General features: G+C 47.0%; 1 long non-coding RNA gene across 1 annotated transcript in view; it reads left to right on the top strand.

The window, feature by feature from the left end:
* The window catches only part of LOC120639043, a 62522-nt gene extending 41436 nt beyond the window's left edge, over positions 1-21086 (top strand). The window contains exons 2-3 of the long non-coding RNA XR_005661189.1: positions 12619-12689; positions 20955-21086. This is a non-coding gene — a long non-coding RNA (uncharacterized LOC120639043). The remainder of the gene's footprint in view (positions 1-12618; positions 12690-20954) is intronic.
* Positions 21087-21767: the final 681 nt, after the last annotated feature.

The following is a 21767-nucleotide window of genomic DNA, read 5'->3' as shown; positions in this document are numbered from 1 at the left end:
GGGTAACGAAAATATATACAGTTGAGCGGACGGGTACGGTGCCGTGGGGATGGGAAGGGAGAGGTGGAGGAGCAGAGGGAAAAGGGGAAAATGAGGCTTTAGCTGCGGAGAGGTAAAGGGGGGATGGCAGAGGGAGTAGAGGGGGAAGAGGAGCTCAGTCTGGGAAGGCCTCTTGGAGGAGGTGATTTTTAAGTAAGGTTTCGAAGAGGGAAAGAGAATCAGTTTGGCGGAGGTGAGGAGGGAGGGCGTTCCGGGACCGCGGGAGGACGTGACCCGGGGGTCGACGGCGGGATGGGCGAGACCGAGGGACGGCGAGGAGGTGGGCGGCGGAGGAGCGGAGCGTGCGGGGTGGGCGGTAGAAAGAGAGAAGGGAGGAGAGGTAGGAAGGGGCAAGGTGATGGAGAGCCTCGAAGCCTAGAGTGAGGAGTTTTTGTTTGGAGCGGAAGTCGATAGGCAACCACTGGAGTTGTTTAAGAAGGGGAGTGACATGCCCAGATCGTTTCTGCGGGAAGATGAGCCGGGCAGCGGAGTGAAGAATAGACCGGAGCGGGGCGAGAGAGGAGGAAGGGAGGTCAGAGAGAAGGCCGACACAGTAGTCTAGCCGGGATATAACGAGAGCCCGTAATAGTAAGGTAGCCGTTTGGGTGGAGAGGAAAGGGCGGATCTTGGCGATATCGTAGAGGTGAAACCGGCAGGTCTCGGTAACGGATAGGATGTGTGGGGTGAACGAGAGGGACGAGTCAAGGATGACACCGAGATCGCGGGCCTGAGAGACGGGAAGGATGGTCGTGCCATCCACGGTGACGGAGAAGTCTGGGAGCGGACCGGGCTTGGGAGGGAAGATGAGGAGCTCAGTCTCGCTCATGTTGAGTTTTAGGTGGCGGGCCGACATCCAGGTGGAGACGTCCCGGAGGCGGGAGGAGATGCGAGCCCGAAGGGAGGGGGAGAGGACAGGGGCGGAGATGTAGATCTGCGTGTCATCTGCGTAGAGATGGTAGTCGAAGCCGTGAGAGCGGATGAGTTCACCGAGGGAGTGAGTGTAAATGGAGAACGGAAGAGGGCCGAGAACTGACCCTTGAGGAACTCCAACAGTTAAAGGATGGGGGGGGGAGGAGGCTCCAGCGTAGGAGACCGAGAATGATCGGCCAGAGAGGTAAGAGGAGAACCGGGAGAGGACAGAGTCCGTGAAGCCAAGGTGAGATAAGGTATGGAGGAGGAGGGGATGGTCGACGGTGTCAAAGGCAGCAGAGAGGTCAAGGAGGATCAGAATGGAGTAGGAGCCATTGGATTTGGCAAGAAGGAGGTCACGGGTGACCTTAGAGAGAGCAGTCTCGGTAGAGTGGAGGGGACGGAAGCCAGATCGGAGGGGGTCTAGGAGAGAATGGGAGTTAAGGAATTCTAGGCATCGATTGTAGACGACTCGTTCTAGGATTTTGGAAAGGAAGGGTAGTAGGGAGATAGGACGATAACTGGAGGGGGAAGTGGGGTCGAGAGCGGGTTTTTTTAGGATGGGGGAGCCGTGGGCGTGTTTGAAGGCAGAGGGGAAGGAGCCCTTGGAGATTGAGTGGTTAAAAATAGAAGTTAAGGAAGGGAGGAGGGCAGGGGCGATGGTTTTAAGAAGGTGAGAGGGAATGGGGTCCGAGGCGCAGGTGGAGGGGGTGGCACTTGCGAGGAGGGAGGAGATCTCCTCTGAGGATACTGCAGGGAAGGATGGGAAAGTAGGGGAGGGGGTTGTTGGGGGGGAGGGGAGAGGGGAGGGATTGATCACCAATCAAAATGCTAAACATCCCAGAATCGGAATCCCTTGATTTCCACCGTGTCCTGATTCCTCGGGATTGTGACCGTCTGTCTCCACCCACCAGTGTTACCGCGACCTTCTCCCCCCCCCCCCCGCCCCCCCCCCCGGCAGGTACTTTGTCCTGTTCCTCAGTAGGTGAACAGGAGACCTGGAGGTGTTCGGAGGTGAACAGGAGGTCTCAGTGGCCACAGAAAAGAGGAAAAAAGGAAAAAAAATGTGGCAAATTGGATCGGGGCAGGAGAAGGGGCAAAGTAATCTCAAGCGGTGAATTAGGTCAGAGTGGGGAAGCATGGCCTAGTGGAAAGAGCACGGGCCTGGGTTCCAATCCCAGCTCTGCCACTTACCTGCCGTGTGACCCTGGGCAAGTCACTTTGCTTCTCTGTGCCTCTGTTCCCTCATCAGCATAATGGGGACTCGATCCCGATGTCCCTCCGGCTTAGAACGTGAGCCCCATGCGGGACCTGATTATCTTGTCTCTGACGCAGTGCTTAGTGCAGTGCTTGACACATAGTCAACGCTTAGCAAATATCACTGTTGTTATTATTACTTTTACTATTACCGTGGGAAGGATAGCCAGCTTGTGAGCGTGCCTTTGTGTGTGAAGGTATGTCGGTGCATCGGTGTAGGTCTGCGTGCATTTCAGGGTTGTATACGTGCCCGTGTGTGTATATTTGGATGGGTGGGTGTGAAGGAAGTACCAATTATGGAGGGAAAGGAAAATGAGAGCTGTTGGGTTTGGGGAGAAAGACGACTCTGTAGTTAGCGCCGAGAGTGACGGCGCTTGAAGGCCTCTGCTATCTGTTCGGTTGTTCACTCACCCCCTTCGGTAAGGACTGGAATGATCTTAATTCACTGTATTGAATGGTAATTAATGTAATTCAAAATAGAAAAATATCACTTCAGGACTATTTATTCAATAAAATGTGTTCCCATAGAAACGGCTGAAAAAAAGATTTAATTAATTCAGGCTTTCCTTGCCAACAAGGAATCGGTGTGGCAGTTTGTGTTTAATATCTTGATATCTCTATTCCAGCAAAGCTTTGGGAAAATCAATAAGTAATGAAGTGCGTGGTATTTCCTTTTTTCCTGACACATCTGTTACGAGGAGGAGGAAATCGGCAGGCCAGCGGGTGCTCGGGCCGTGGCCCCGATTGGATGGAATGAGTGCCTGTGGGGAAGTTAGAGTCCAGGGCAGAGAGTGACTGTTGGGAAGATCAGGGAGACTAAGGAGGCTGGGAAACAGCACAGTTTCTCTGGAACTTCCTCCACCACTCATGCTTTATTAATAGTAGTAATGATAAAAATAGTGGTATTTAAGTGCTTATGTGCCAGGCTCTGTACTAAGCACTGGGATGGATTCGAACAAATCAGGTAGGACGCAGTCACTGTCCCACGTGGGCCTGCCAGCCTCAATCCCCCTTTTCCAGATGAGATAACTGAGGCTGAGAAAAGTGAAGTGATTTACCCCAAGGTCACACAGCAGATAGGTGGCAGAGCTGGGATCAGAACCCATGACCTTCTGATTCCCAGGCCCATGCTCTATCCACTAGGTCATTCTGCCCCTCTCTAAATTGTCATTTTCAAAGAACAGTCCATGAGCCACCAAACCTGGCTAATGACCATTCCAACTTACAAGCTTGTTCTCTAGACTATAAGCTCTCTGTGGTCAGGGAATGCTTAACTCTCCCAAACGCTTAGTACAGCGCTTTGCACATAGTACTCAATACAACTGATTGAGTGCTAATTCTGTCGAATTCTCCCAAGCGCTCAGTACAGTGCTCCGTACATAGTAAGCGATCCGTTAATACGATTGAGTGGCAAAGATGCCGCAGGCAGCGTTCACCAATCCGGATGATCACCTGGGAGGGAACCCCATAGTTGTGCTTGGCTACAAGAAGAAGATGAGGAAAGGGAGAGAGACCAAAAGGCAGGTTTGGGATAGGTGAGGAGTGTCTCAGCTAAAATTCTTTGCTTTTTCCTCCCTTTTAGACAACTACCCATAACATGTGTGCACAACAAGATCTATGGTAATTTAAAGTTATTTATCGTTCGATGGGACTCACCGAGTGCTTGCTATGTGCAGAGCACCGTACTAAACAGATAATAATAATGTTGGCATTTGTTAAGCGCTTACTATGTGCCAAGCCCTGTTCTAAGCGCTGGGATAGAATCAGGGTAATCAGGTTGTCCCACTTGGGGTGCACAGACTTAATCCTCGGTTTCCAGATGAGGTAACTGAGGCACCGAGAAGTCAAGTGACTTGCCCAGAGTCACACAGCTGACAGGTGGCAGGGCCGGGATTGGAACCCATGACCTCTGACTCCTAAGCCCGGGCTCTTTCCACTGAGCCACGACAGTACGACAGAATTAGCCGACGTGTTCCCTCCCCGTAACGAGCTTATTTATCTATCCGATCCTACCATTCTCCTGAAGTCAACTACTGTAGCATTATTCTTATTCCTCTGTGACCTAGTGGAAAGAGCACTGGCCTCAGAGGCACAGAATCTGGCTTCTAGGTCAGCCTCTGAAACTTGCCGCTGTGGGACCTCGGAGAATTCGCTTCATTGCTCTCTGCTTCAGTTTTCTCATCTGCAAATTGAGGATTTAATACTTTTTTTCCTCTCTCTCTCCTTTAGTCTTTGAGACCTATGTGAGGGAGGGACTGTATTCAACCTGATTATCTCGTTATCCACTCCAGCGTTTAGCACAGTGTTTGGCACACAGTAAGCATTTAACAAATAACATTATTGCTACTGTTCATGTGTTGTGCTTTCTCGGCCTTCCTCGTTGGATTGCAAGCTCTTTGAAGGCAGAGACTGTATTGTCTATTTTTGAAGTACTGCGTTTTGTATACAGGTAACCGATCAATCAGTGGTATTTATTGAGCACCTACTGTGTGCAGTACTCTGCGCGGCGCTCTGCTCACTATAGACACAATTAATACCATTGATTGGGGTCTTACTAATAAGCAAACTTTTGGTTTGTTGGTGTTCCGAGGGTGGGACTTGAGAGGGCATTTTTTTTCTTGTTTTCTAGGATATTACATATTATAGGGCTTGAGAAGAACAGCAGATGCTCTTTGAATTTATAACTGTCAATTTAATCCACCTTGTTTTCCCCAGTAGACTGAAAGCTTCTTAAAGACAGAAACTAGTTTTTTGCTTCTTTTGTATATTCAGATGCCTTAGGTTGGAAAAATAATACCGGTTTCTCAATATCACTTCCCTAGAAGTTGACTTAGAAAAACTGTTCAAATCTTCCTACGTTAATCCAAATGCATTGGTCCTAAAATGAAAGGCTCAGAGCGTCCCCTGGCTTGCACTATCAATCACTCGATCAAATGTTTAAGCACTTAACTATTAATAGAGCACTGTCTCGGGTGATTGGGAGAGAATGAACGAATAAGGGACACAGTTGCTGTCCTCAAGAATCTTGCATTCAACGAGGGAAAGACCCAATTCATTTGAAACTATTTGGAAGAGAAAAAAGCAATGCTAAGGCAGCTGTTACTGGAACTACGGAAGGTAAAATAAATAAGCGTGAGTTAGTACTTTGAGAGTGTGTGTAAATACTAAAGGTAAGAGAGAAACATTAAGTGGTAAATGCTTGTGGGCAGGAAACGTAATAAACAATGATAATAACTGCAGTATTTATAAAGGACTTACTACGTGTCAGACAGTACTAAATGCTGAGGTAGATACAAGATATTCGGGTCCCACATTCCAAGTAGGAGACGGAACAAGTAGGGACTCCCCACTTTGAATATGAGGAAACTGAGGCACAAAGTAGTGACTTGTCTACTGTGTGACCTCTGACAAGTGGCAGACCCGGAATTAGAACCCAGGTCCTCGGATTCCCAGACTCCGGCTCGTTCCACTAGGACACGTGGCTTCTCTCTCCAGCCTTCAGTACAGTGCTCTGTACCCAGTAAGCATTCAGTAAATACCATTGATTAATTGACTGGTAACCGAACAGTAGTATTTGCGGAGCACTTACTGTGTGCAGAGCACAGTACCAAGCACTTGGACACTGTACTAAATGGAAAAGATGGCTTTCGGTTGGTTAACACTGGTAAGTGGAGCTGGAGCTTAACATCCAGAGAAATCAGAACGTTGGAAATTGAGCAACTCTTTTGCTGGGGTGTTTAGAGTTTTGACTGGCGCAACTCGAAATCATTAAGAGCCAGGAATGCCACCTGCTTAGATTCATTCATTCATTAACTCATATTTATTGAGCACTTATTGTGTGCAGAGCACTGTGCTATGTGCTTGGAAAGTACAATTCAGCAACAAATGGAGACAATCCCTGCCCACAACAAGCTCCCAGTTTAGAAGTGGGGGAAGGGGGGGATGGGACAGGCATAAAAACAAATCCCATTCCTACCACTTGTCTGCTGCTGTGCGATCTTGGATAAGTTACTTCATTTCTCTGGGCCTCAGTTACCTAATCTGTAAAATGGGCATTAAGACTGTGAGCCCCATGTGGGACAGGGACTGTCAGACATCCATCTCATCCTGGATTCTGCCATCATTATCCTTGGCCTCTTCATCCTCTTCCTCTTTATCCTTGCCTTCCTCCTCCTCCTCCTCCTCCTCCTTCATCAATAGAATTGACCGAGCGCTGTATTTGCTGACTACCAAACACTGTATTGAGAGCCTACAGAGTTCTCAAGACTGGAAGCTTCTTGTGAGAGGTATCTGTGAGGAAAAGCTGGAGAGAACTGTGTAGTGAAACTAAGATTGGTAGAGATATACCTTCTAGACTTTAAGCTCGTTGCGGCCAGGGAATGTGCCCACAACACATTTTCCAAGCATTTAGCACAGTGCTCGGCACACAGTAAGTGCTCAATAAATATGATTTAATAAGTCTCATTGATTGATTTAGGAGGAGGGAGTGTCAGCAAAAGTTGAGGGTAGCCGGTTGGCTAAGAAGGAGCTTATTAGACTGAAATAAAGCTGTTTCTCTAAAAGCATGAAGCCAGCTTTTTGTGCAAAATATTTAAGAACAGAAGACCCCAAGTAAAGTGATGGCTGGGTCAGCTCCATGCTCCATCCAATCCATCGATCAGTTGTATTTATTGAGCGCTTATGGTGTGCAGAGCACTAAGTAACAGTCCAGGATGGTCTCTGACAGCAGCGTTAGGAAACTCTGAGGAACCGTGTGCTGGTCATCCTCCTGGACACCCCCCCCTCAGGGTTAGAAATGGACCATCAGGCCCGCAAGAAAGGATCCAGCCAACTGGTGCACGTTTGAGTGGAGTGAGCGATCCCCGGGTGGCTAGCGGACAAGGCCACGCCTGCGTCGGGGTGAACGGCTCCCTCTGTGAGTCCCGACAGATTGAGCCGGACAGTCTCCGAAACCACCAGTATCATCCATGGAGTTAACATAGCTTGATCCCTGGAAGATGACGCACCTCTTTCAAGAAAGCGAGGCTTTTCCCTGATCTTTCCTCTCTTCGGTTCCACGGCCAAACAATGTGGGTGCTGTTGAAGAACTAAATGTACCTGCTTCAAGTGTTTAATGCGGGTTTCTCACGCCAGCCTCCTGCTTGTAGCATTATTCAGCACGAGCTCCTTTCATTGTTAGTTTAGACTTTAAAAGCTTTTCATGATATTGCACTCAAATAGCATTCTTTATTATGAAGGAAACCGCGACAACTTTGTTCTTATTTTCTCCCTCTGTGAATTTCCGAGACTCCAAGACCTCACCGATCTCTTACTACAACCCAGCCTGCACACTCCACTCCTCTAGAGCTAGCTAACTCACTGTGCCTCAGTCTCATTCATTTATTCATTCATTCAATAGTATTTATTGAGTGCTTACTATGTGCAGAGCACTGTACTAAGCGCTTGGAGTGTACAATTTGGCAACAGAGACGATCCCTGCCCATCGGTGGGCTTACAGTCTGGTCTATCTTTCCACTGGTCCCGTTCCCACATCCTTCCCCTAGCCTGGAACTCCCTCCCCCTCCACATACCCATCCACTAATCTCCCCACCTTTATGAAGTGACTTGCTTAAGGCCGCGCAGCAGACAACTGGCAGAGCCAGCATTAGAACCCATGATCTTCTGACTCCCAGACCCGTGCTCTATCTGCTACGCGGTGTTCCTTCAATAACAGTAAACAGACAGTTGAGGATTTGAGAGCACAGAGAAGTTTAAAGTGACTTGCCCAAGGTCACATAAAGTTCTCTGTGATCAGTGACACCAAAGGCGGAAGAAAGAAACCACGATGGCATCTCCTTTAGCTGGTGGAAGTTGCCCCAAGGCATTCGTTACCAGAGGAAGGACTCAGGAGTGGAAAAGATGAAAATCTGCAGGGACTCCAGTTCCCTCCCCAGGCTACGGTGTTTGATCCCCCTTGACCTTCCAGATATAGACAGTGGTCCCTTTCGGTCCATCTTACATGCACCATCTTACCTCTTGATTTTGAACCTGCCTCCCTTATTGAACCTTATAGACAGTAAGCTCGTCGTGGACAGCAAGTTACATTGTGGACAACGTTTATATTGTACTCTCCCAAGCGATCAGCGCAGTGCTTTGCACTCAGTAAGTGCTCAATGAATACCACTGATTGTTTGATTGCCCCCCCTGCCCCGACATGGCACTGAGGGATTTGGTAAGCAACAATCCTCTCTTGCCCTGTCCTCACACTTCTATCTTGCTGAAGTGAATATCTTCTCAGTCCGTCCTCACAAACAGGACAGGAAAACTGATCCACAATTATATTTACGGGCAGCCTTTGCAGAGAGTTACTGAGAAGGGAAAATCCCCTTCGTTGTGCTCTGTCTACCTGTGATTTCAAGAATCTCCTGTGGACATGAATATTTTGGGGAAGCGGAAGGAGGTGAAGTTGCTATTAGAATGGATAAAGCAAGGGTCTGGGAGTAAGAAAGTCTTGGGTTCTAATCTTGGCTCTGCCACTTATTTGCTGTGTGGTCTTGGGCACTTTACTTCTCTGTGCCTCAGTTACCTCATCTGTAAAATGGGGACTAAGACTGTTAGCCCTTTGTGGGACAGGGACTGTGTCCAACCTGATTCGCTTGTATCTACCCCATTGCTCAGTATATGCCTGGCACATAGTAAGTGCTTAACAAATACCATAATTATTGTTATTATTTACTATGTGTCAAGGCCTGTTATAAACACTGGGGCAGGTATGAGTTATTCAGATCAGACACTGTCCCTGTCCCACAGCGGGATCACCATCGGAGATAGATCCTGATGAAGCTATTTTCATAGTCTCATGATGGCAGGCCATCGGATTGAAATTCTGGGGCAGAATTTCTGAGGAATGGGGGAATTCCAGGTGCCACCATGAGTGGATGGGATTAATGGCGAGGCAGAGTCGTTCTTAATCATTCATTCATTCATTGAGATTTATTGAACGCTGTGTGCAAAGCACTGTATTAAGCGCTTTGAAGAGTACAATACAACAGCAGACTCATTCCCTGCCCACAGTGAGTTCACAGTGCCCATCATCCTCTAGGAACAGTCGACTTCCCCCTGGTCCGATCACCAGGCAGACATGAGCAGCCCAAGTCTGGATTCCCCATTCAGGTGATTCCCGGATGGAAAAATTCAGAACAGAATAAACCTCACCTTCCCTCTGAGAATGACACGACTGCCGCTCAATCCAGCAGGCCCCCAAAGAAGAGAGACAGCATATGAGGAAAGGCGTCAGTAGAGCTGATTGGAGCGCGGTCCAGTGTTCCGCTCATGCTAATGATAATGGCGAGAGGTGAAAAGGAACTTCCAGAGAGAAGAAGAGCATGTTCAATTTCCGATGTTCATTCATTCAATAGTATTTATTGAGCGTTTACTATGTGCAGAGCACTGTACTAAGCGCTTGGAATGTACAAATCGGCAACAGATAGAGACAGTCCCTGCCCACTGACGGGCTCACAGTCTAATCGGGGGAGACGGACAGACAAGAACAATAGCAATAAATAGAATCAAGGGAATGTAGACACAGTGCTCTCTGCTTTTACTAAATGAATTATGTTTCCGGCCAGATCTTGCATTAGGTTTTTTGAAATCAAGCCCGGATGATGAAATGTATCAATCGGGAGGTATTTTATTTACTCTTCAATTTTTTTTTTTTATGTCTCATCTTGGGAGAGTCAGTCTGCTTCAGCCCCCTGACTTCGCTCTATAAGTCACTGGTGGTTCAGAGATGTCTCTGCTTCTCTGAGAGCAGCCTGGATTGGCAGACAGTGAGTATCTGTTGGAATTATGTTAGTCAGTGGGATTTATTGCGTGCTTACTGGGTGACGAGTGCTTTACTAAGTGCTTGGGAAAGTACAACAGAGTTTAATCAATTGTATTTATTAAGCACTTTGTGCAGAAAACTGTACTGAAGTACATGGGAAGGTACGATACAGAAGAGTTAAATCAATCGATCATATTTACTGAGTGTTTACTGTCTGCAGAGCGGTGTACGAAATGCATGGGAAAGTACAAGAGAATTCAGTCCATCCTATTTATTAAGGGCTTACTGTGTGCAGCAAATTCATTCAATTGTATTTATTGAACACTTACTGTGTGCAGAGCGCTGTACTAAGCTCTTGGAAAGTACAGTTCAGAAACAAATGGAGGAAATCCCTTCCCAACAATGGGCGCTCAGTCTAGAAGTACTAAGTACTTGGACAGTACTTTACAACAGAGTTGATCAAGCAGTCATACCGTGTGCAGAACACCGTATTAAACGCTTGGGAGAGGACAATCCAACAGAGTTGATAGACATGGTCCCGGCCCGCACTGTGCTTACAGTCTAGAGGGTTGTGTCATCTCCGCTGTCCTGATAGCATCAGAACAGAATCTACCAGGTCTCTGGAGATTTCTGCCTCTGAGTGGAAATGAAGAGGAGAGCTTGAGATGTCCAGGTCCTCAACAGATGCATTGCTCGATCAGTGATATTTATTGAGGTCCTATTGTGCAGAGCACTGTACTAAGCACTTGGGAGAGGACAATGCAAGAGTTGGTGGACATATTTCCTGCCCATAATGAGCTTGAAGTCTAAAGGCTCAAGTTGACAATGGTAATGAATCTCCTCACCTCAAATAATAAAAAAATGTGGTATTTTAGTGCTTACTTTGTGCCAGACACGGTACTAAGTACTGGGGTGGATACAAGACGGTAAGCCTGGTGTGGGCAGGGATTGTCTCTCTCTGTTGCTGAATTGTACTTCAGTAAGCACTCAGTACGACTGAATGAAAGGAAATGATCCCTGTCGTGCATGGGGCTCACAGCCTTAATCCTCATTTTGCAGATGAGGTAACTGAGGCACAGAGAAGTGCCTGTCCCTGTCCAAATATGGGGGCAGGGAAGATAGTGCCTTAAAATAATGATGGCATTTGTTAAGCGCTGTCCCTGGAAATGCACTTTTCCTCCACCAGCCTTCATGCCTCATTGTTGGACAAACTCATTGTAGTTCATTCATTCAATAGTATTTATCGAGCGCTTACTATGTGCAGAGCACTGTACTAAGCGCTTGGAATGGACAAGTAGGCAACAGATAGAGACGGTCCCTGCCGTTTGACGGGCTTACGGTCTAATCGGGGGAGACGGACAAGAACAATAGCAATAAATAGAGTCAAGGGGAAGAACATCTCGTAAAGACAATGGCAACTAAATAGAATCAAGGCGATGTACATTTCATTAACAAAATAAATAAGGTAATGTAGTTGTAGTTGTAGTTGATGATTGTGGTATTTGTTAAGCGCTTACCATATGCACTGTGGGGTAGACACGAGGTAATCAGGTTGGACACACTCCCTGCCCTACATGGGGCTCACAGTCTAATCCCCATTTTACAGATTAGATAACTGAAGCCCAGGGAAGTGACTTGCTCGGGATCGCAGAGCATATATGTAGCGGAGCTGGGATTAGAACCCAGGTCCTCTGATTTACAGGCCGACGTCTTTCCCACTAGGCCACGCTGTTTCTCCCACTAGGTCACGCTGACTCTTTAATTCTTGCCTATTTGTTCATTCAGAGACAGCAAGGATGTTGTAGGTTCTCATGACTAGAAGTGCGCAAGGCCGGAGAGGTTGTGACTTTGAAAACTCCAGAATTCTTCTTCTTGCCTCATCCCAGTCACTCAGAATTTCACTATCGGCTTTCACTGGGAGCAGAGCTGCTTCTGTTTTAATAATAATAACAATAGCTAAGGTATTTGTAAAGCGCTTTCTATGTGCCGAGTAATGGTCTAAATGCCGGGATAGGAACAAGGTAATCAAATCGGACACAGTCCCTATCGCACATGGGGATCACAGTCCTAATCCCCCTTTTACGGCTGAAGGAACTGAGGCACAGAGGAGTTAAGTGACTTGTCCAAGGTCACACAGCAGACACGTGGCCAAGCTGGGAGTAGAACCCACATCCTCTGATTTCCATGCCCGTGCTCTTGCCACTAGGTCATTCTGCCGTTTTCACTAAGGCTAGAGCTGAGAAGGGAAGTTTGACTTTGGACAGGCCTTCTGTCCCTGAGACGTGACCTTGAAAGTGTTTGACATCCGAAGATATCAGCCGTAACTTTTTTTTTTTTAAATCAGTCAGGCAGCCCCATCTTCCCACAGGTTCCGCTTGGCTTTGAATTTCCAAATCAAAATATTTTTAAGAGTATTTTTTTTTTCCTCTGACCGGAATCCTGCAACCTTCAAAAGTACAAATATTGTCAAAAAGAGAAGAACAAAAAAGTGGTTCATTCTGCTCTTCTCCACTCTTCTAAACCAACAAAAACAAGCTCTGGAACTTCCACAGAGAATTGTTCTGACTGCTCTTTTTTATGCAAATAAAAGTCGCTGACATTCTCTGCAGATCCAGGAGTGGTGCCGAAGGGACTGTCTGGGGCTCTCTTCTTCGATTAGAGAGAGAAGACGGAAAAATAGGTAAGTAACGTCAGGAGACCCGGAAACCATCCAGCCCCATCCAACCGGGTGGATCAATCAATCATTGATTCATTCATTCAAATATATTTATTGAGTGCTTACTGTGTTTAGAGCACTGTATAAAGTGCTTGGGAGAGTGCAATATAACAATAAACAGACGTTACTGCCCACACCGAGTTTATAGATCAATCAACCATATTATTGAGCGCTTTCTGTGTGCAAAGCACTGTACTAACCTCTTGGGTGAGTACAATACACCCACATAAGAGTTGGTAGCCACAATCTCTGCCCATAGTAATAATGTCGGTATTTGTTAAGTGCTTACCCTGTGCAGAGCACTGTTCTAAGCGCTGGGGTGGATACAGGGTAATCAGATTGTCCTACGTGAGGCTCTCAGTCTTCATCCCCATTTTACAGATGAGGCAACTGAGGCACAGAGAAGTTAAGTGACTTGGCCACAGTCACACAGCTGACAAGTAGCAGAGCCGGGGTTCGAACCCACGACCTCCCAAGTGCGGCTCTTTCCGCTGAGCCACGCTGCTTCGTAATGAGCTTGCGGTCTAGAGGGGGAGACAGACGTTCATAAAATTGAATAAATTATGGATATATGCATAAATGCTGTGGGGCTGCGGGAGGGGTAAATAAAGGGAGCAAATCATGGTGACATAGAAGGGAGTGGGAGAAGAGGAAATGAGGGCTTATTCAGGGAAGGCCTCTTGGACAAAACTCTATCCTTACTGAAGGCACGTCTCCTCCATGTCCCCTTGTTCCTACCTATGGAAGCCCTTGGAAAATGGACTGGGGCCCATTCATTCGATCGTATTTATCGAGCGCTTACTATGTGCAGAGCACTGGACTGAGCGCTAGGCCCAGGTTGCTACCCCACAGTTCTCTGTCACCTCTAGAGGATGCTGTGTCCCGCTGAAAGAAACAAACATCACTTTTATGAATTCCATTCTTCTGCCCTCGCTGGGCCGTATCCACCTATTGAACTCGGCTGAGAGAGCCAGTAGATTGTGAGCTCCCTCCGGTCAGAGAACGTTTCTGCCAACTCTGTTGTACTGTGCTCTCCCAACCACTTAGTTCAGTGTTCTGCCCGCTAACCACTCAATAAGTGGTTGATTGAAAGCCTCCTGATGAATCGGTGTGTGCAGAGCACTGAACTAAACGATTGACCAGGACGAATCCTATGTACCGGGGGCCCCCCGGACCGCCCGGCTCACGTTAGACATAGGAAAGTACAAGGAGATTGTAAGTTAAAGCTCTAGACTGTAAGCTTATTGTGGGCCGGGTATGCGTATGTTGCTATACTGCACTCTTCCAAGTGCTTAGTACAGTGTTCTGCACATATTAAGGGCTCAAGAAATACAGTTGAATGAATAAATCAGTGGGATGGTGCTAACTGCCCTGAGTGACCTCCAGCCGCACTTGGTTCCCCAGAGGTGGGACTCTTCCCACCCTTGATGAATAGGTTTCGGCATGGGACGGTAAACTGAGGAAATCCACAGTTGATTTCCTTTCTCCCTTCAGCTGCCTGGGCCCTTGCTGATTCCCTGATGATTTTCTCTGTAAGAAGGTGGGGAAATTTCACAGTTAGGATTGGGGGATTTCTGCTCCCAGAATGTATTGTCTCGCCCAAGCCACACATACAAGGTGTGTCACTGACCTCAGAAGCAGGAGACTCTGCATCTTTGAGATGAATGGTAGCTGGAGCATTACTCCTGAGATGACCATGTTTGTCTGTTTTTCCTTCTCAACTGTAATCCCGTTGTGGGCAGGGAATACATTTGTTATACTCAAGCTTTTAGTACAGTGCTCTGCACACAGTAAATCCTCGATGAATACGATTGTTTAGCTTTCATTACCAAAGGAGCCCTTGGATCCCATCACGTGGTTGAAGGGGAGCTGGCCCACCTGGAGACTCTGTGGGATCATCTTGGGGCAAGGTGCACGTTGACTCGGCCTAGTTCTCGTTTTCCCCTGGGATGGATGAAGTGGGGCAGGGAAGGGAGCAACTGGACATGGCTCTAGGGGATGAACTGTCCTGCACTTGAGAAGCAGCATGGTGTGGTGGCTAGAGCCCGGGCCTGGGAGTCAGAAGGTCATGGGTTCCAATCCCGGCTCCACCACTTGTCTGCTGTGTGACCTTGGGCAAGTCACTTCATTTCTCTGGGCCTCAGTTACCTCATCTGTTAAATGGGGATTGTGACTGTGAGTCCCACGTGGGACAGGGACTGTGTCCAACTGGATGTGCTTGTATTCATCCCAGTGCTTGGTATAGTGTCTGGCACATAATAAGCCCTTCACAGATAATAATAATGTTGGTATTTGTTAAGCGCTTACTATGTGCCAAGCACTGTTCTAAGCGCTGGGGTAGATACAGGGTAATCAGGTTGTCCTACGTGAGGCTCACGGTCTTCATCCCCATTTTACAGATGAGGTAACTGAGGCCCAGAGAAGTGAAGTGACTTGCCCACAGTCACATAGCTGACCAGTGGCAGAAGCAGGATTCGAAACCATGACCTCTGACTCCCAAGCCCGGGCTCCTCTTTCCACCGGGCCACGCTGCTTCTTCATCATCCTGGTGTTCCCTGCCTCCCTCTCACCCCTCCACTCCTCACTTCTGCACCCTCAGACTTTCCTGTTAATCACAATTTATTTATCCTACTGGGATGATTGTTTATACAGTCATTTAGGCATTCAGTGATTTCTGCAATTTATTTATCGCTATTAATATCTGCTTCCCCCTCTAGACTGTAAACTCTTTGTGGACAAGGATCATGTCTACTAATGCTACTGTATTCTCCTACGACCGTAGCACAGGGTTCGGCATAGAGTAGGTTCTAAACAAATGCCGTCGATTAACTGACTGACTGATTCTACTCAACTACAGTAATCTTGATCTATCCACGGATTCAGCGGGAAAGATACCATCATAACTAAATATTATAGTGCTCATATGTCCAGCATTAGTGGACATAGTGGAATAATTGTTGTATTTTATAAATGCTTTGTGCTAAGAACTGGGGTAAATGCATGATAATCAGGTCATACCCAGTCCCTGTCCCCTGTCCCTCATGGGGCTTACAGTCTAAGTAGGAAGAAGAACAAGTTTTGAATCTCCATTTCACAGATCAAGAAACCGAGGCCCAGAAAAGTTAAGTGACTTGCCAAGATCAATCAGCAGGCAATAGGCAAAGGTGGGATTAGAACCTCTCTCTCCCCCAAGTCTGTGCTCTTTCCACGAGGCCACACTCTACATCTTTGCTACGCATAGCTATTTGACCCTAACGAATACCGTTTGTTTTCACAACACAAAAAGCCACATAGTTCTGAATGGTATACTACAGCGGAGCTAGGGAGCATAGCAGCATCATTCTACTAACTCCAAGGCCTTTGAAAGTTTCCTCTATGACCTTGCTGGCGTCATATGGACTTGTCTTGATTCAGAGCGGTGGGAGCTTGGGACTACGGGTTGGCCATCAGTTTACTAGGGGAATGTGTGGGCCGAACAGTTGAGCAACCGCACAACCATTTCCGTCTTTTATGAGATCTAGTTGCATCCACTTGTAGATGGTGTTATGCATGGTCAGGAGTTAGTCTTTCCCTAATCGCTATCTCCCCGTGCGGGGTACTTGTCCGATTATTGCATCGCGGTGTCTGTCCGCGGTAGAAAACAGGCACGTTAGTGGGTTGAGCCCACAGCACGCTCAAGTAAATTGGTTAATAGAGGTTATCGAAATGCTTTTTGATGACAGTCATTTTAGGCTGAGGCGACAGAAGGAAAGAACAGAGTTGCAGTGATTTGCTTCTCGATGATTTCACGGGTCGGTCCTTCATGGCCCAACTAGTCTCCATTAGAGGAGCGGCAGCTGAAATTCGAAAAGGCAAACGAACCCCACCGTAAAATAATTGTCGCTATTGCTCTGGCTCGCTGTTCAATGAGTCGGTGGTATCGACTGAGTGTTTACTGTGTGCACTGTACCTCGATCTCGTCTATCTCGCTGCTGACCTCTAGCCCACGTCCTGCCTCTGGCCTGGAACGCTCTCCCTCTTCGTACCCAGGAGACAATTACTCTCCTTCAAAGCTTTATTGAATTCACATCTCCAAGGAGGCCTTCCCTGACCGAGCTCTTACTTCTTTTCCCGCTCTCTTCTGCATCACCCTGATTTGACCCCTTTATTCATCCCTCCTTCAACCTCACAGCAGTTATGTACCTATCCTTAATTCATTTATTTATATAACTATCTCTCTCCCCTTCCAGACTGTGAGTTTGTTGTGGAAAGGGAACGTGTCTTCCAACTCTGTTATATCGTATTCTCCCAATCGGTTAGTACAGTGCTCTGCGCACAGTAAGTGCTCAATAAATACAATCGATCGTCATGCAGGACGCTGTACTGAGTGCTTCATCAGCACTCCAGTTTTCGAAAGGTCCCTGACGCCCTGTAGGTGAAATACAGAGTCACTTGTCTTGCCCCGGAGTCATTTGGAACCCAAGTTAGCAAAATGACTGGAAACCCTCTACAGGGTTGAGTTGGTCAGATGTTTGCCAGAAACTGGAACACGATGGAATCGGTCCCCTGAGACTTCTCGATGCGGGCAGGGAATGCGTACTCTCCCGAGCATTCAGTACGGTCCTCTGCACACAGTATGTGCTCAAGGAATACCACTGTCTGACTGACTGACTGACTGACTCCTGCTCTGTAGTTGAGCAGTTAGGAGAGTGAGGGTTCATTCCTCTTCTTCCTTCCCACCCGGTCTCCCCACCACTGTTGACTGTGCCCCAGTGCCTCATAGACCAAACTGAATCTTTAAAATGCCAAACGGCTAGTTTCTTACAAAATGATAAAATTGGAGGCAACCTTCCCTAAAATAAATGACTGTCTCTGTCCCTTGACATTTGTCAGCACCTCATTCCGGGAATCTGCCTTTGGGAGTTAACGGAAGATGGAAGAGTTTTGCCGCTTTTCTGTTAATGGAATAAAAGGCCCGTCAGTTATGTCTTTGATAAATCTATCCCCGTTCGGCTATCTCTCTAGACATCTCAATCTTCAGGGCATTGGGTCTTGAAATGGAATCAGGTGTCTGTGGATTCAGCAAACATCTGTGGGTTGGGGGAGGGAGATAGACTTTTCACGGCCCCTCAGTAGCGCTGGGGGTGAGCGTGGCCGGATTATGACAAATCCCGGCCTCTCCTCCGGCTTCCTGTCAGAGATACAATAGGCAGCGATTGATGGGAATCACCGGGCCAAGGGCCTCAAAGTGATAGTATCTAGTTTCTGACACTATCTCAGATTTCTGGGGATTTTTGTTGAGAAATGGGTATCCTTTGAGGAAAGGGCTGTTGTGACTGTGGTCTCTGTGTCCTTTTAGCCTGTCTGCGGATTGTAGATGAAAAGCTTCCTCTTTCCCCGTGTTTTTAATGTGCTTTGGACGTCGTCTAGAGCAGGGGTTAGAAATGTCAGGAAGGAGGAAACTCTTGGATCATATGTGAATCTTCTTGTTCCCCACAAGGAAATGGGCCTGTTTATTAATAATAATAATAATAATAATAATGTTGTTCTTTAAGTGCTTACTATGTGCCGAGCACTGTTCTAAGCGAGACAGGGTAATCAGGCTGTCCCATGTGGGGCTCAGTCTTAATCCCCATTTTACAGATGAGGTAACTGAGGCACTGAGAAGTGAAGTGAGTTGCCCAAAGTCACACAGCTGACAAGTGCCGGGGCTGGGATTAGAACCCACGACCTCTGACTCCAAAGCCTGTGCTCTTTCCACTAAGCCAAGCTGTTTCGTATGCTCCCAAGCACTTAGTACAGTGCTCCGCACATAGTAAGGGCTCAATAAATATGAATGAGTGAATAAATATGATTGAAGGAACAAATGAGAATGAGTTCCTGAGCATCGATGTCCACCTTGTGGGGGTGAGTACTACTATGAGTTGGGAACCGTGAGGGCATCGCGGTAGTTTCACCCCTACTATTTTGCGGGGAGGAAGTAACAGGCCCGCCCCGGCCCTCTGAGTCAGAATGGGGCTGAGGTGGACCAAGATGGTGGCTCCACTTCTTGTTCTCTTCCGGTAGGGGCCGGTGGGGTGCCCGCTGTTCTCACTGGACTTGAGGGCAGGCTTGGAGAAGTGCTTACCCCGACTGATCGCCCCATGTCCCTGCTATTGACATAGTGCTGAGGTGGATGGGCCAATTTGGGCAGGAGAAGGGACAACTGACCGCCCACAGGTGCTGGGGCAAGGGGACAAGAGCATCCCTCAGGCCGGGCCCCTTGGACATTGGAGAGGGAGATTCATCCACTACAAGGGTCAGGTGTGGAACAGCTAAGTCATGACAATGGCAGCAGGAGGAAGAGAAGGGCAGAAAGTGAGGCATCTCCCTTAGCAGGCTCGGGTTTTAATAATAATAATAATGATATTTGTTAAGTGCTTATTACATGGCCAACACTGTACTAAGCACAGGGTGGATGCAAGTGAATCAAGGTGGATGCAGTCCCTAACCCAGTTGGAGCTCACAGTCTCAATCCCCATTTTACAGATGAGTTAACTGAAGCCCAGAGAAGTGAAGTGACTTGCTCAAGGTCCCATAGTAGACAAGTGGTGGAGCCGGGTTTAGAACCCATGACCTTCTGACTCTCAAGCCCATGTTCTGTCCATTAGTACATGCTGCTTTAAACTTATAGCGTCCAATCTCCCCCCTTTCCCGGAAGAAAAGAACCTGGGACAAGCGTATCTGTCTCTCTTCTCTCTCTTTCCCCTCCCTTTCTCTCTTTTTGTCTTTCCTCTTCTCCTTGCCCCTCCTCCTCTCCCTCCTTTTTCTCTCCTAATGCTTTTTCTATCGCTGTCATATTACAAAGAGACAGTGGGCAGACAGTATTGCCTTTAAATTCTTCTTTATTTTATAATTTCACCTCCACAATCAAGGAGACTTTGTTAATGTATTTCAAATTGTATTATTGTCCTCCTCCTAGCAAGAACTACCTTCTAAATTTCATTTAGTTAGGCCCTTCTGCACAGAACAGTTGCCAACTGCTGTCCTAGAGCATCATGAGTCTTCTGTTAAGTAGAAGAAGCGGTGTTGCCCAGTGTACAGAGCACGGGCCTGAGAGTCAGAAGGACCTGGGTTCTAATCCCAGCTCTGCCACTTGTCTGCTGTATGATCTTAGGCAAATCACTTCAACTCTCGGAGCCTCATTTATCTCATCTGCAAAATGGGGATCCAATACCTCGTTTCCCTCCACCTTAGACTGTGAGCTCCATGTAGGTCAGGGACCACGTCTGATATGATTAACTTGTATCTACTGCAGTGCTTGGCACATAGAAAAAGCTTAATAAGTACCAACGATAGTTATTATTAGACATAGTCTCCCAAGCACCCAGTGAAGTCTAGCGTTCTGCACTCAGAAAGCAACAATACAGGTCTCCACACATAGGTGCTTAATTAATAGAGTTGATGATGATTTTAATAATGGGCCCCAGAGAGTAAGAGGAAGGATTTTTGTACTCTGACCTGTTCGGTGGGATTTTTAAGTATTTTATAACACACGGTTTTCCTAGGTATGGCTTAAGTCTGTGGGGAAGGCACAGGGCTGCCTAGAGGAAAAGGACAGAAGAAGAGAGAGAGAAAGAGAAGAGAAAAAGTGAAAAGAAAAAGAGAGAGGAAAGAAAAAGAGAGAGAAAAGAAAGAGAGGAAAAAAAAGTGTGTGCTTGTGTGTAAAAATACAGAGGTTACTCCATCTTACCTAGCCAGGTTTTATAGCAAAACAGGTATCATCAAATCCCTGACGATTTGACTTCAGGTGGGCATGGAGTATCAGTTGATGACACCAAAGTATCTACTTTAAATGTAAACGGCAAGAAGAGTCATCAATTTTAAATTATGGAGATATAATGCTTTGCTTGTCAAACTAAAACAATACGGATTGCTTGTCAGAGGCTCTGGGTAGCTTCCCTGACTTACAGCTTAGGAAAAAAAAAAACAAGCCACAAAACCAGGAAGATTATCTATTGCCACCATGCACGGCTATTTTACAGACATATCAAAGCTTAATGGAACAAATTAAGTCATAATGCACGGTTAACAAAACAGATAAAAACCAGAATTTCCTCTAAGTGTAATGTAGATTCTTTAATTAGATTGTAATTATTTTGTGCACCTGCCTTTGATTTAGAACCAAACTCAAACTGGCAGACCATGTGATTTCATTTTCAAATGGGTTAAGTAATAGATTGTTTTTCTCTCCTAAATCCTTCTTCAAAGGTTTCGTGGATCTGTGAACACGGAGATCCGCAGATCCTGCCGCGATACGAGGAGCAGATACTTCAGTGGGGTAGAAAATAAGCAGACCAAAGATGACGGAAAGACCGGGACTTGTACTCGGGGATCACACCCAGTAAACTGTGACCCAAAAGCACTTCTCTCCTTTGTTTTTTATGGTATTTGTTAAGCACTTACTATGCGCCAGGCATTGTACTAAACCCTGGGAGAGATCCAAGCTAATCAGGTTGGACACAGTCCCTGCCCAAATGGGGCTCACCGTCTTAACCCCCCATTTACAGATGACATAACTGAGGCACAGAGAAATGAATGCCTGAGGTTACATAGACGAGTGGGGGAGCCAGGATTAGAACCCAGGTCTTCTGACTCCCGCCGTGCTCTATCCCCTAGGCCATGCTGCTTCTCTATTAAAGCTAGGAATGACGTTAGGCCTTCCTGAATACTCACCCTTCCCAGCCTTCCTGAATACTCACCCTTCCCAGAGGCCTTCCCGAACTCACTTTCAGCACCCTAGGTTATGTTATCACAACCACCAACTTTAGCACTTGTATTTATTTTTATTATAATGGTGCTTGTTAAGTGCTTACCATCTGTCAAGAACGCTTCTAAGTGCTGAGGTGGACACAGTCCCTAACCCACGTGGGACTCACAGGAAGACTGGGTATTGAATCTCAATTTTACAGTTGAGGAAACTGATACACAGAGAAGTAAAGCAAAGGCCTCATAGCAACCAATTGGCAGAGCTGGGGTTAGAACCCAGGTCCTTTGATTCCTGGGCTTGTGCTCATTCTATTT

Source organism: Ornithorhynchus anatinus, chromosome 2 (genome assembly GCF_004115215.2).
Source record: "Ornithorhynchus anatinus isolate Pmale09 chromosome 2, mOrnAna1.pri.v4, whole genome shotgun sequence".
NCBI lineage: Eukaryota > Metazoa > Chordata > Mammalia > Monotremata > Ornithorhynchidae > Ornithorhynchus > Ornithorhynchus anatinus.
The sequence above is the reverse complement of the archived record's forward strand: the minus strand, read 5'-3'. Positions and strand labels throughout refer to the sequence as shown.